Raw genomic sequence first — 15,569 nt, 5'->3', positions numbered from 1 at the left:
GAGTGTACAGTGTATATAAGTGTGGACCAGAGGAAGTGAGGTGGCTCTGACTACAAATTATACTTGCTCCCACCACCACTGCCCCAAAAGCTTCAATACTTCTCCATAACACCTACAATCCTGTCTCAGTTAGAGACGGAAATGTCCAGAGTGACACAATAGCCCTCCACTCATAGTCAAATACTTTATATTAGTTATTACTACATTCACATTGGCCATCTAAGGGTACGTTTACACAACAACGATGTACTTGAAAAGTTTTTCCTTCGCATTTTTTGTGTACAGACGACAACATTGTCAAAACGATCCCCGTTCACACGGATCCACGAAAACTATTAAAAACACTGTATTATTCATGCCAGGCCAGTAGATGGCGATGTCACTTTGTAAAGAAAAACTACATGCCTATAGATTGAACACATAATACGCATGTGCATCACGTCACCGTTTTTGTATCGTTTTGTAAAAACTTGCACTTTGAATCCTGTTTTCAAAAGTTTTGTTTTCAAGCCCCCAACACAATGTTGTTGTGTAAATGAACGGCCAAAACGCATAAAACGTTTCTGTTTTTAGTTGAACGGTGTTGTGTAAACGGCCCCTAAAATCATGCCAAAATTACATTTAAAATAAAGCAGTTTCAGGACTTTGTCATGGATTTGCAAACTTTTTACATCGTCAAATTAAAATTAACTATTATTTTTATATGGTAACAAATAATTTAATTTATTTTTAATTGATGAATTTTATAAATTGCGTTTTTCTTTAGTAATTATAAGTTTTTAACATTTTTTAACATTTCAGTTGTGCTGCTTAATTTTTTGTGTGTGGAAGATTCTAAAAAAGAACAGTATGTATTTGAAATAGAAATCTTTTGTAACATTATAAATGTCTTTAATGTCACTTTTGATAATGAGTCCTTGCTGAATAAAAAATTTAATTCCTTCCCTAGCGAAAAAAAAAAAAAAAAACCTATACCAAAACATATTTAAAATACATTTATACTAAGTATACTACAAATCTATTAACATATTTACTGACATATCGCTTGAGATGTACTGATATAAATATTATAATTAAACTTTATTTGGAGTACTTCTTTATTGCACAATGCACATTTTTTAATATTAAGCCTAAAATGTGTTTTAATATCACTATTAGTGATCTCTGTATAATATCAGTCTTTAAATGCAAGATATATAAGTATACTTGCAATAGTTCCACTTTGGCACAATCAAATATACTTCAGTATATCTTTAGTTGGACTAAGTTAGTTGTTCCAATTTAGCAGACAATAAGTATATCAATTTAGTATACTAAAAGTACAATTGCATGGTATTTATATTAAGTACATAAGTATGTAAATGTATTTGTAGCATACTTAGTGTAAAATAAATGTATATTAGTATATTTAATTATTTTTCACTAGGGTTTTCAACAAAAAAATAAAAATAAAAAATTGTTACTGACCCCAAACTTTTGAAGTATATGAAGTATACATACACTGGAATGGATTGTTTAAAATAAAAGTTTAGTAAAATTCACAGCAAATGATTTTAATCTTTCATAAGTCACTTTATCCTACATTTTGGATTAAAAATCTAATTTTTCATTTACAGTCTCAAAGTATAAGTTTTCAATCATAATGTTACTTAATTAACAGGTAGGTTTCCCAAAATAATACAATAGCATAGAATTTAAACACAATTACTCAAGTATCTCCTTTACACGTCTGCCTAAAAGATGCTTCTTTTTCTCTCAGCAGTATATGACGTGGCTGAAGACAAAGATTTTCTTGACCTTATTGCACCGAGCAGCACACACCTCCGGTAAGAAAAGGAAGAGGAAAGAAAAAACTGTAATGACATGTGTGGCGAGCCAAAGAGATTTGGGCATTGGCAGCTGAAGTTTGCAGTGCTGTTCTATCTGTTATTGTGGAGGATGGTTAGTATTTTACGGAGCAGTCTGCAGCCTGAAAAAACATGACATTAAAGGAACCCGAGGATGGCGAGGAGAGCTTGATGCCTGTAACTCTGTCCGAATGTTTAGACTGTAGATCCCAGACTGCTTCTTACTGTAATAGAAGGGATCGTGACTCAATTGCAGAGTCTAGATGAGCTGAACAATAAAACTTTGCACACATTTTGCTGAGCAAAATCTGTAAATGATACTAAACTAATGATTACAAAGGGTTTCTTTAAAAACTTTTAGGGTGTAAAAGAGATATATCTATGGAAAATGGAAAGTTAGAGATGTGTCTGTGAAAGTTTTCCTTTCTTGCTCTCCTTTTTTTTGTCCAGATGTGTTTCTCGTCTCTCTCTCTCTCTCCCTCTCCCTTGAGTCAGCCTCTGTGATTCATTTTCCACAGACATCTTGAGGCCCCCTCTCACTATCTCCCCTGTCTCACTCTCTTTTTCTCTCACTCCTGCAGTGCCTCAGCCTGCCTGTCAGGTCTGGAAAAAACACAGCAGAAGGAAGGAATGGAATCCTGTGGCCTGGAGCTACACGCATACACACAGATAATGGTGGGACGTCGTTCCTCTCGGCCCCGCCCCACCCTGTTCAGGGCCTGTGGTCAGCAAACACAGTCAACCAGGGGCTTTTACGGGACCCCGAAGGCCGAGACCCTCGTTCTAGGGGGGTGTGGTCCAGACTTGATGAGGAAGGAGGATTTTATGGGTTAATGTCAGTCAGTCACTGAAGAAAATACTGCTTTGAGAAACCCTTCCTTTGAATGGCGTCTATGCTCCGCCCATTTCTGAACTTTTCTCCATTGAAACACCATATACGTTGTGATTTCTTGCCTAGTTGTATTTGTTTAACATGACACTGATGGCAGCAATAATGTAGATTTAGACATACTTTAAGGGCAGTATATAAATATATTAATTTTTTTTTATAAAATCATATTTAAAGTCAAAAATCAAAGTCATTAACTTCATACTTGGAGACTAAAATTGTAAAAGGTACCAAGTACGATTATTTATTTATTTATGAAATTATATAATTATATATAATATACACACACTATATATACACTACCAGTCAACAGTTTGGAATTATCCAATTTTTTTTTTTTTTTTTTTTTAAAGAAGTCTCTTCTGCTCACCAAGGCTGCATTTATTTGGTGAAAAATACAGTAAAAACAGTAATATTGTGAAATATTATTACAATTTAAAATAACTGTTTTTTAGTTTAATATATTTTAAAAATATAATTTATTCCTGTGATCAAAGCTGAATTTTCAGCTTCATTACTCCAGTCTTCAGTGTCACATGATCCTTCAGAAATCATTTTAATGTGCTGATTTGCTGCTTAAGAAACATTTGTATTATTATCAGTGTTGAAAACAGTTGTGCTGCTTAATATTTTTGTGGAAACTGATACAGCATCATTCAAAAGTTTGGGGTAAGTTTTTTTTTTAAAGAAATTATTACTTTTTTTCCAGCATGAATGCATTAAATTAATGCAAAAAGTGACAGTAAAGACATTTAAAATGTTACATAATATTTTTCAAATAAATGCTGTTCTTTTGAACTTTCTATTCATCACACATCATGTTCTCACACAGTGAAAAATACATCGCAGAGCAAAGAGGATACTGACAACACGTCGACAGACAAGACAGAGCAGGTTACGTTTGATATGAAACAAAGTCTAAAATTTCAAATTTTGTAATTTTTAAATAAATAAATACCATTTTGTCGTGACAGATCGCTGTAGCGCCTTGTGAACCGATCATCTCTTCCTACTAGTTCATTTATAGCATCAAATAAACATGAACGAACATCATAAGGTATGTTGTTTCAATCGCGGAAAGAAGTCAGTACACACCATTTTTCAAGTTTCATTTTTAATCTTCTAACTCACCCTGACTGCTTTGTCGGACAAAATGGCGGATTCGGCATTATGATTGGTTAGATTGCCTGTCAATCAAACTCCCGGTGAAAGGTTGATTGTAATAATATTTCACAATATTACTGTATTTTTTATTTAAAAAAAATGCAACAACAAAAATCGTAATTATTCCAAACTTTTTTTACCGGAAGTGTACATTAAAGCATAAACGCTCTGAAAATGTGTTGTATTTGTATATAAACAAGGTACCATCAATTTTATGGCTCCATGCTTCCAACCTAGATTTATTTATAAGTGTCATTTTCATTCAGCATCAGAACTAAGACTATTCTATCTGTACTCTTTCCTTAACAGCTGATCTGTGTTGGAGCCTCACGTTTGGGACTATACCGCCCATCAAATTACACACCTGTGGCGAAGCATACCTGCTCTTTAGAGCCACGTGTGGAGTGACTGCATGTTGAGAGGCTCCATCTCAGGGGTCATAAACTTTAAAAGGAAAGGTGGGTTTGGGAAGCTCAGCTACCAGCAGTTTGTGACTGTCGTTCTGGACACCTATAGAGAACAGTACAAGGAACTTTTTTTTTTTTCTCAAAAGCAAAGGTGCTATCATCTTTAAACTCATTTGTCGGACATACAGTGGGGTCCAAACATCTGAGATCAACATTTAGATTGTTAGGATTTTGTTTGAGAACAATTTCAAATGAAGAAGTGATGTAAAATGAAGAAATATTTCTGTTCTATTTCTAGGTCACTAATCAAATAAGTGAATTTGTGCAATTGTGACTCTTTGTTCTGATGTCCAAGATGAAAAATTTGGGGTCAGTAAGATTTTTTTAATTAATACTTTTATTTAGCAAGGATGCATTAAATTGACCAAAGGTGGAAGCAAAGACATTTATAATGTTACAAAAGATTTATGTTTCACATAAATGCTGTTCTTTTAACTTTCTATTCATCAAAGAATGAATGTATATGCATATTCATAATAAAAAGAAATGTTTATTGAGCAGCAAATCAGCATATTAGAATGATTTGTGAAGGATCATGTGACACTGAAGACTGGAGTAATGATGCTGAAAATTCAGATTTGCATCACAGGAATAAATATCTAGTTCAGTCATGAAACTCTAGAGGGCGCAGTCTGAAAGGTCCTTTACATGCAATCTGCAAGCAATCACATCATTACCAAATGGCACAAGCTGATTGGCTTCTGCTGATCCTGCAGCCAATGAGATTGCTTGCTCAACATTTAAATAGCCTAGTTCAGTGTTTGCTGTAAGCTGGTCCTGCTATCAGAGCTCCTCTGAACCCTTCCACCTCCCCCAGCTCCACCTGCCTAGATCTGCTACAGGATTTATCTAAGTCTATTTGTGCAGCAGCAGCAGCATATCTTACATGCTCACAGCAGTGTGTCTGTGTATCTATTAGCAGTATTCAGTCCATACTTGCTTTGCAGCATCAGCAATAATCAACAGCAGCAGCAGCGTTGCAGATTTAGTCCGCCAAGACCAAATACATTAACATTGATAGCCATTTTAAATAACATGCTAAAACTATTCCGAGAGTTGTCATGGTTGAAATTACTTTATATACAAATAGAAACAGTTTGTAATAATATTTCACAGTATTACTGTTTTTACTATATTTTTGGTAAAATAAATGCAGCCTTGGTGAGCGGAAGAGACTTCTTTTAAATAAATACATAAAAAATCTTACCAACCCCAAACTGTATGGTCTTAGATCATAGTAAGTTGCTGTGACATGTTTATAAGATATCAACGATTTGCCCCAGAACATATTGGTAATATAATTTACAGCTCTGCTATATTGTTTCAATTTAATTTAGATTTTATTTCAGCAATTCAATGTTTCATGCATACATACTTGTTGCACTTTTTACTTTTTACTAATTTTTTTTTTCCTTTTTTAAGAAAAGCACTATTGAGTGTTCACATGGCCATCTTTGCTACCTCAGATGAACCTTTAGTAATTTGTCTGTCTCCAGAAGTAGCACAGGAATACACACTGCCACGTTGTCTCCTTCATTCTCATTCCCCTCCCTGTCTCTCACGTCTATTTCTTCCCCTGCATTTTCCCTGCTGGCGTACCATCCCATCTCTTTCTCTAACATGCGCTCTGACCTCCCTGATGTTTAACTCTATGGATTTCAGACTTAAGATGTGGTTGTTTCGGGGCCAGGAGGAGGCAGTGTAATTCAGGGACTTCCTGGGCAAATATGACCTCAATGCCATCCTCAAACCACCATGTCACCAAATACCGGAGCACCAAGAAGTGTAATTGTTGTATTGAGTTTTATTTCTCAAGTCAATTTAATTTCTTTTAAGGATGTTTAGATATTTTTACTGGAAAACAAGAAAAGAGTGTGTTGGAGTGATATTCAATGAAATACCTGTGGAAAATCCCTGGTCTTAGATCACAGGTGCAGTGTGGTTGATGATTACAGGGACAGTAAAACATATCCTTTTCTCTGATCTTTACTGCAAATACACCAATTGAACAGATGCTGTACTAGAAAATATAGAACCTTAAAGGGTTCTGTCAGGCGATTCATACATAGAACCTTTCATTTTATGAATTAAACAGCCCATAAACATACTTTATCACTAGAAAAAAGGTTGTTTAACTTGGAAAGTATTATGAAATCATTTAAGACATTTCTTCTTAGGAAGTTTTTGGCATAAAGCATTCTTTAAAATGGAGTCAAGAACCACACTGAACCTTTTTTTCCCCCCTAAGAGTGAATGTTTAGTGTTAAGGTAGACTGTCATTGTACTTCATCATATCTGACCACTTTAAGAAAGCAGCTAAAACAGCTCAAACCTGTGACACGACCACAGCTTAAACCCTTCACAGACTAGCAATGGTCTGACAGGCGTTCTTGACTCAAGCAAAGTCCACAAACTGCAGCCAGTGTTTTTTTTTCTTTTCTAACCTCGTAAAGACACTTTCCTGTAGTCACATATTAATTTTAATCTTTTAAAACAATTTTAGCCTGCATTCCTTCAAATTTGAATGGGGTTTGGTTTACAGGCTGGATTTTCAAGCTTATTTGTTGATGTGGAATACTGTAAGAGTTTATTTAATCTTGATCGCAGCCATATTGTTGCATTAACTCAAGTAAAGGCATCTGGATAGAAAAGTGTTCATCGAATAGCCCTGGAACAAAACTAAGAAACTTGAGGTATTCTGCACCTCCCCCTATTCTCAAGTCATTCCCTAACGACTTCACCAGACAAGCTAGAAAACAGAAAAGTGAAATAGTCCAGTTAACAGACTGAACTCTAAAAGGAAAATAAGCTGGGGAAAGTGACCTTTTTGGTCTTCATGGATATTTTTTTTTACGGTTTAGACATTCAGAAATCAGTGTCTTGCCAAAAAAAATAGCAAAATATAGGCTACTTAAGTTTTAAATAAATACAAACCTTCATTTTGCATTCCAGTTTTAAACGCAGTATAATAAAATGAAAGTTTACTAGACTTAAACTGTTTAATTGTATGAAAACAACCCTTCCATTTCTGGATCGGCCTTTATTTCTTGGCGCTCAGAAGCTCCATGAATGAGAGAGCAGCGACCCCTTCTGGTGAAGAAGAGCTGCCCAAAGGCTTCATCAAACAGCTTTTGAGGATTTAGCTCACATTCATTGCTCAAATTAAAGCGTTAACTTTTGTTGTGGTCCGGTTATGTGGAAGCAGCTACTCTAATAATAAAATTAGATGTTAATAAAGAGCTGGGTGACAATAAAGCTGCTGACTCTTATGGATTATTTCTGACTATAGTGGAGCTTCTATAGATGCAACTCACTTGCAAGCCCATTGAATCATGACTCATTTATTTTAAGGACATTTTTTGACTAATTAAATATGATGCGGTGATTTAGGGAAAAAGTTGTACTGTTTCTGGAACTTTCTTGCACCCACATAGCAAAGACGAGTTCAAAAACGGGTTCTGTGTTTCTTAATGGAGAAGAATATTGAAAATTGGACAGGGAATCACTTGGCTAAGAAGCTATATATCTATGTCCACTGGGTGGCGCTCACGTATAACTGGGAGGGTTGGAAAAACGGATGATGCTTTTTTTCCATATTTCAACGAGCATAAGTCGTGACCAAACCCATTTTATGTGCTAGAAGATAAACCTGTCCTACCTTTGTGTCCTTGATCATTGAATTTTAGGCCTGGCCTACAGACATTTAAAGCGACAAAATCAACATCTTTTGTCACTTTTAAAACGTATCTTGCAGTGTTATCTTTCAGATGAACTTCTAGCCATCAGATGAGCGATAACAGGAGACTGAATCTGTTTGACAGATGCTGAGTGGCTTGTGTGACTAATGCATAGCTCGTTTAATGCAAAGAGTGAAAAACCTTGTGGAATGTGTTTGAATGATACAGATCTTGTTGAAAGGTCATTAACCCTTTATTTCTGAGGCAGAGAGATATGTCATGTTCAAAGATTGTAACATCTGAACACAAACCTTGAATAATCTGGCAAATACAGTGAAATATTGCAAAGAAATATTTTTTGTAGATTGTAGCTGAACAGACTATGTAATCATTTAAACAAGGACTTAAAATCAAAAGTCGTATAGAGCTTCTCTGGTTTAATCAACACTGCCGCAATGATTCATGAAGTGGCCCGTGTTTGATAACTTTATCAAATACAGAGCAAAATAACAAAAAGTCTGAGCCCATTTACACAAAAGTCTAAGCAGAGCATGGTATTTATGCTAGTTCGCAAGTATTTGGAAAAGCTCCTTGTGAGTAAACATGTTGGAATTTTGGTTTTGTGACCACAGGTAAAGGTCAACTGATAATTGAGATCTGCAGACTGATGTCTTTAAATCAGTTTAAATCAGTTCGAAGTGTAGAGTTATGTAGACAGAAATGGAGTTCAGTTTTCAGACATTAGCTATTTGTAACATAATGCTCTCATTGCCCTCAGATGCAATATAATGTCATGATACGTTAGAATGCTTACTAATGCTGCAAATTAAAGTATTGCTAAATCTATTGTGTGTGTGTGTATTGGCTATATATAGTCAGACTAATTGGGTTTGGACACTTATACAATAGCTTGCAATAGCAGTTCCTTGTGAGATGCACCTCATCACTATTAATCTTCATTTGTATAACATGAAAATATCACTCTTGTGATCTGTAATGATATTTACAGCATTTTGTGGATGTGATTGATCATGTTTCCTTGCATTGTTTCCTTGCAAAGGTCTTGCAAAGACTGTCTGTCTACCTTATATTGTTGGAAACTCAATATGTCTGTCATCCATGGCTTAGTTAATATCGGACAGTACCTCACAGATTGCCATTTTTAACAATTCCATCATTAGTAATGATAGCATTAGCTAAGTGATGATGCACCAATTTAATTTCTTGAAATGGATTGAGTCATTTTGAATTATGAGCAACTACGTTCTTATCAAGGTCCTGTAGGTTGATTCATTTGACTCTTCTTAAATAGAACACATGTAATATTTCAGATTAATTATCTGTCAGATTCCTATAGCAGAAGTAAGCTCTTCTCTTGTCACTGTGATTTGTTCTACAGTACTTTCTCACATTTATTCAACACCTCATTCACTGAAGCCCCAGTGGATAGGAAACAGAAGCAGATTTTTAGTTGGATGTTTCTGTAAGGGAGGCCAGCTGTGAGAGTAAACCTCACTTCCCTGGCCTCAAGAGCCACACTAGCGACTGACACTAGAGGCTGCGGTCTTTAGCGTCCTTGTTAGTGCGCCTGCCTTGCATGCCAAAAATGCTGGTTCAAATCCCGCTCAGAGTGGGGCAAGTAGAACCGAAAGAGTTACATTGGTGCCGTGACCCGGATGGGAGTGAGGTTTAGTTGGGTGAGTGTAACGGAGGCTAACTAGTTAAGAGCTGTGCGAGTAAACCTCACTTCCCTGGCCTCAAGAGGTGCATTATTGACTGACGCAAAAGACCGCAGCCTTTAGCGTCCTTGTTAGCGCCCCTGCCTTGCATGCCAAAAACGCTGGTTCGAATCCCGCTCAGAGTGGGGCAAGTAGAACCGGAGGGGTTATATTGGTGCCGTGACCCGGATGGGAGTGAGGTTTAGGTGGGTGAGTGTAACTGAGGCTAGCTAGTAAGAGCTGTGTGAGTAAACCTCACTTCCCTGGCCTTAAGAGGCACACTAGTGACTGGCGCTAGAGGATCCGGTCTTGAACGTACTTGTTAGCTCGCCCACCTCCCATGCCGGAAACACTGGTTTGAATCCCACTCAGAGCGGTGCAAGTAGAACCAGAGGGGTTGCATTTCCATGGCAAATATAAATGACCGCACTGTCTGTTCTGATCTAATTTTAGGAACAGCCTATTGTAACAGCATATTGGATTATTGATAGTGTAAAATAATGTTTATATAATTTTTTTTATTATATTTTATGAACTCTTTTCCTTTCAAATAATTGATTTATTTGATTGTTTGTTATTGTTTTTTTCTTTCTTTCTCAAAACCAAGGAAACTGCAGATTTGTTTGGCCAGAAACAAGCTTTCTACAAACAGTAGAGCTTGTGTATTATTTTCTTTTTACTGATCCCACATTTTCAGTCTTTCAAATAAGTAGTACTTTAATCCCAAGCTTGTTGTTATGCCTGAAGAAGTGCTATGCCACATCTGAGACTGAATGCTGAAGTAGTGGGACAGTGTTGTTTGATAAATGTTTGATCTCAGTCATGTCTGCAACGCTTTAGTTGAGCTGTATAGGTCAAAAAATAGTTGTTTTTCCTTTGTATATTTTGTTGGTCAGAGAAAGCCATTTCCCCTGACAGTACAGTGATTTTTGTGAAACATGAAAGGAGATTACATTAGAAAGCCTCTGTCAGACAAGGCTGTGCTTTAATCACCATTTTCATTTTCTCTGACACGTACTGATATTTGTCTAGCATGACAATGAAAATGCAAGAAATAATACAAAGGACTTTAAATTATTTTTTTCCCCTCATGACAACCTGTCATGTTTATAAATCCTACTTTAATTCTTTTTATCTAATTTTTTGTGCACCATATTTTGTTTGTCTAAATCAAGAATGTTGTGGATTTTTTAAATGCTTCGTATTGTATGTCTTAAGCTTTTGGGAATGAGCAGTTGTTTGGTTATACCAGACTATTTGGTGAGAGACCTCAGTAGAAAAGGAGGTGTAATGTAGCTGCAATAAACTAGATGGCAGTGTTGCTCCTCCTTGGAATAAAAGCAACAATAATATGAAATATATACATGCCTATTTTGTAACACAGCATCCAAGAATTCATGTAAATTTACAGTGATCGGGAGGGGACATGTCGTGGCTACGACATAGAGGCTGAATCCAAAAACTTAGGTGGCTGACTTGTTGCCTCTCTGCCCTTTCAGGCAATACCTTTGCAGGCAGAGTTTGCGCACGAAGGCACCCCACGAAACTGATTTCGGACAGACTTCTGAGGCAGCGTAACAGTTTAATAATCTAACATTACAGCAAAATAGCGCAAGCTTTGGTGATAACTAAGCAAATATTTAATTACTACAATAGTAATTTATAGCTAGAAATGACATGAAAAGTGGAAAACAAAGGTCAAAAACACACAAACTGACTGCCAACCGCAACTTTCAGACGCCATCTTTATTTATTAGCTCAACTGTCACAGAATGGAAAGCAGGATTGTAGGATATCAAAGGCAGCGAACTATGCTGGAATCTCAACCAAATTTAGTTTGCTAAATATTAGAATCTCCTTGTATAAGAAATATGGAGGAATGACAAGCAATCCAGCTTTTATTTTGAATGGGGATGTACGGTACAGCAGTGTATTTTCATATATAGGCTATTCATGTTCACACAGTTAGATGGTTCAACCTTTTTTTAAATAGATTTGTATAACTAGGACAACTTAAATGTTAAGAGGATTTTCTGAGAGCTGTGAACAAATTTGAAGGCACTAAACTCATTACGAGTCTACATTTAATTATCTTTTATTTTCCCCTCTCTCTTTCTCCTCCCTCTCTTAATGAGGCATTCAGTACTCCCAGAACATGAATGATGCACATGAATTTGGGGGATACTCTAATTACCTTTTATGCATGTAATAATGCTCTATGCCTGTTCATTTTGCGTAAAATAGACTTAGACATCACCATTCGCACCCTAGAGCATCGCTTGTTGCAATTTCATCAAATTTGAACAAACCAAAGTCTTTTCAAACCTACAAGCAGGTTCTGTTATGCTGAGCAGATGAATGCTTCCCCTGTGCATATGTTTTCGGCAAACAGAGGCTCTGGGGAAATTCACCCGGTGAATGACAACTTATGCTTTTGTTTTAATAAAGAAAGCAGTTACAGCCTCACGATGTTGCCTTCAGAATGATAAGCACCTCGCTCTTGTTATAGAATGAGAAATGTTTGACCAGATGGGGCACTTCATATAGAGGGGATTTGCAAAAGCAATTTTCCCTGCTCAACAAACAATGATTTACTTGTTAAACTCTGTGAATCTGCAATTAGTTAGTAGAATGAAATGAAAGAGACCTGTTGGGAATGGATGAACAAGGAAAAAACAAGAACAACTGAAGAAAAGGTTCTATATAGAACCTTAAAGGATTCTATCAGGCGCTTCATATAGAATCTTTTAGGGGTTTCCTTTCATGGATTTAGTTTTAATTTTAATTAAATTTGATATAGATTGTACACACACTTTATCACTAGAAAATTTGAAATAACTTGTTAAACATGAAAGTATTATGCAATCATTTAAGAAATTTCTCCTTATATAGAACATTTTTGGCATGAAGGGTTCTGCAAAATTAAATCAAGAACTCTAGGGTTCTGTATAGGAGCCAGGAAATACTGTATGTGTAATGATGGGTCGGCAGAGCGGGGATCCAGTTGCAGCTTTATTAAGAATAGTAGATACACAGGTAGACAGGGGCAAAGGCAAGAACATAAACAGGGACAGGCAAGGGTCGAGGCAGGCGGCAGACAAACGGTATCAGGAAGCAGGCAGAGATCAGGGCAGGCGGCAAACAAACACAGTCCAGTAAGCAGGCAAGGATCAGGGCAGGCAGCAGAGAATTACAACGAATAAACAGTCCAACAGAAACAGAGTAAACAGTCCACAAGAAAACGCTCAGAGTTGATCACCGGGGCAAATCAAGACTTCGCAATCAGGTGGTGTGTGTGTGAGTCTTTTATAGTCCAGGTAGTGTGCTAAACTGTATGTGGCAACAGGTGATTGGTGTGGAGTGTGCATGTGATTGGCAGGGAGGATTATGGGAAATGGAGTCCAGGAACTGACAGGAACAGACGGTGATCGTGACAGTATGCTTTTATTAGATCTCAATACCTAAATTAATTTAGAGTTTCAGCTACTCTGCTTTGTTATGATAAGAACCTTTTGGCTGATGATTTTTGAGATGTTTGCCATTTTCTTGGTCTATTGTGCATCCTCAGGCATGATGTTATTAATGAGTTCACTTGTAATGTATTTTAATTTGATGAATAATTAACTTCACCTTTTAGCACTTGGGTTACGCTGCACTGGTGGCTGGTGTGATGTGAAGCAATCCAAACCCGTCTTTCTCTGTCTTAAATATCTAATTAGTCCATGTCACGTTTACCTCAATCAGATTAATTAACGTTGATGCAGATTTAACCACTATTAATTAAAAGAGTTTTCTTTTAAATCTCTGCCCGGTGCTTTTTGTGAGGACTTAAGAAGGTCTCAATGACTTACATTTACATTTGAAAACACGTTCAGCAAAGATAATTGCTGTTATTCTGTATAGGGAAAAGGCTGCATATAGAAGCATGAAGTGAATGTTGTTTTGTTGAGTTTGTAGTTTTCTAGAAATACATCTGGAGGTGGGCGATATGACCAAAATCTTAAATAACGATATGAGTAATTTTATTTCATGATAACAATATATATAATTTAATTTAGACAGACAGCAGCAGGTTTAGGCTGCATGCATATTCTTTCTCAACTGTTTGCCTTCACTTAAGACATAAGGGGCTTTCGCACCGAATAGTTCTAGGAACTTAGTTCTAGGAACTAGCCAATAGGATAGTTCCCCGAGAACTAATTTCTTCCATGCCCCGGTTGCATTCGCACTGGAAATAGGAACCGCGAAGTGGCCGACAGCAGCGTCTTTAAGCGCGGCATTTACAAACGCTAAAAACCGGTGAATGGAGGATGCCGTGATCGGGTGTCGGTGTTTGACATGCGTTTGACCAGTCAACGTACACTTACGTCACAGATAGTTCCTATAGAGCTGGTTTAGACCCTACTCTGAAGAAGAAGCTAGATCAGTTCCCCCAAAAGGAGTTCCTAGAACTAAAATCGTTCCTAGTTCCTGCGGTGCGAACACGACAAAATCCGGGTACTTCCGCCAGTAGTTCTAGGAACTATGAAAAGGTTCCTCTTGTGCGAAAACCCCTATAAATGACTGTTTATGATGATACTTGCAAAGACGGGCATTTTGACTAGGCAAAAAGAACTCAGTTCAGTACTCACACGCTATATGAGCAGCAGATTTATGTGCGTGTGCCTCTCAGCGTGCGCATACTGTATATCGAAATGAGTTATCTTTTGCTGCTTACTGTGCTGTCAACAGTTTAAAATCACACTTGTTTTTAAACTGCAATGCTTAAAAATGCATGCAAAAGATACACTTTCGTGACCAAGCAGCACAGTGTGAGTGTAACTGTGATAGAGACAAAATCTCTGCCGGTTGACAAATTTCTACTGGTTAATCGTCTCTACCAGTATATCACCCGCCCTTATCTGGAGGTCTGAGCTTTTTCATGGCTGTCATGAAAGCATTACTTTTCTATTAGAAGAATGTTCTTGGCCTGCTGTGCAGGTCTTTATCACTGTTTCTTCACTTGCTATATTTCCCTTTTCAAGTCATGAAGAATTTATGCAACAGCTATTCTGAAAATGATGGTGATGTCATCTTCTGTGAGAAAAGAAGAACATTTGGTATCATCTGGAGCATAAGATTCATCTACCGTACAAGTTATCATCCTTAGATCATTAAGAAAAATAAGTGCAGATCGTAGGGAAGATTTCTAGAATTTGAAAGCATGTTTGAAGAGTTGATGATAAACAGCCTCTGGGCAATAGATGAGATTTTGCTGATATTTATTTATTACAGCTCCTAAACTGCTTTGTGAATGTTGGTCTTTGCACAAAATATATCCAGGGACAGTTTATAATTGTATATTAATGAAAGCAGAATAGCTCAGAGTGTAAACAGAGATTATGTTCATTGAAGTGGAACACAGCTGTGCAAATGATGGGACCAAAGTTATGAAAATATGTTTATGCAAGTGGCCAAGTTGGCCCAGACCTGTAAGCTGTGCAGAATGACTGTATGGCTGCAACATTATTTTATTAAAAACATAGAGAGCTCAGAATTTCATGAGATTTTTTTATCAGTACACACACACACAATCCATCTCTTTATGTAGGCTTAAATTGTGCCTTTGGGTGGCACTGAAGTGTTTAATCATTATCAACATATATTTTTTAATAAAAATAACTCTTTAATAAAAATATTAAGTTCCAAATGACACTCCTCAGATAGCAACTTTGTGCCGGCCCAAATCCGGCCCACATCTGCCACGAGTGGTATGATGATCTGGGCCACACGTGGCATGGAATGATGGCACTTGGGCGGACCAGATC

The 15,569-nt window shown here is 36.8% G+C and overlaps 1 long non-coding RNA gene across 4 annotated transcripts in view; it reads left to right on the top strand.

The window, feature by feature from the left end:
• The window catches only part of LOC127501266 (uncharacterized), a 33,532-nt gene extending 25,933 nt beyond the window's left edge, over positions 1-7,599 (top strand). For 2 of the 4 annotated variants that reach the window (XR_007926572.1, XR_007926570.1), the window contains exons 7-10: positions 1,760-1,826; positions 2,429-3,630; positions 3,711-3,793; positions 4,210-7,599. This is a non-coding gene — a long non-coding RNA (uncharacterized LOC127501266). The remainder of the gene's footprint in view (positions 1-1,759; positions 1,827-2,428; positions 3,631-3,710; positions 3,794-4,209) is intronic. The other 2 variants (XR_007926573.1, XR_007926571.1) reach the window with 2 other exon arrangements.
• Positions 7,600-15,569: the final 7,970 nt, after the last annotated feature.

The sequence above is a fragment of the Ctenopharyngodon idella genome, chromosome 19, assembly GCF_019924925.1.
Source record: "Ctenopharyngodon idella isolate HZGC_01 chromosome 19, HZGC01, whole genome shotgun sequence".
In the NCBI taxonomy this organism is placed as follows: Eukaryota; Metazoa; Chordata; class Actinopteri; order Cypriniformes; family Xenocyprididae; genus Ctenopharyngodon; species Ctenopharyngodon idella.
Note: the sequence above shows the minus strand (reverse complement) of the source record. Positions and strands in the feature narration are given on the sequence as shown.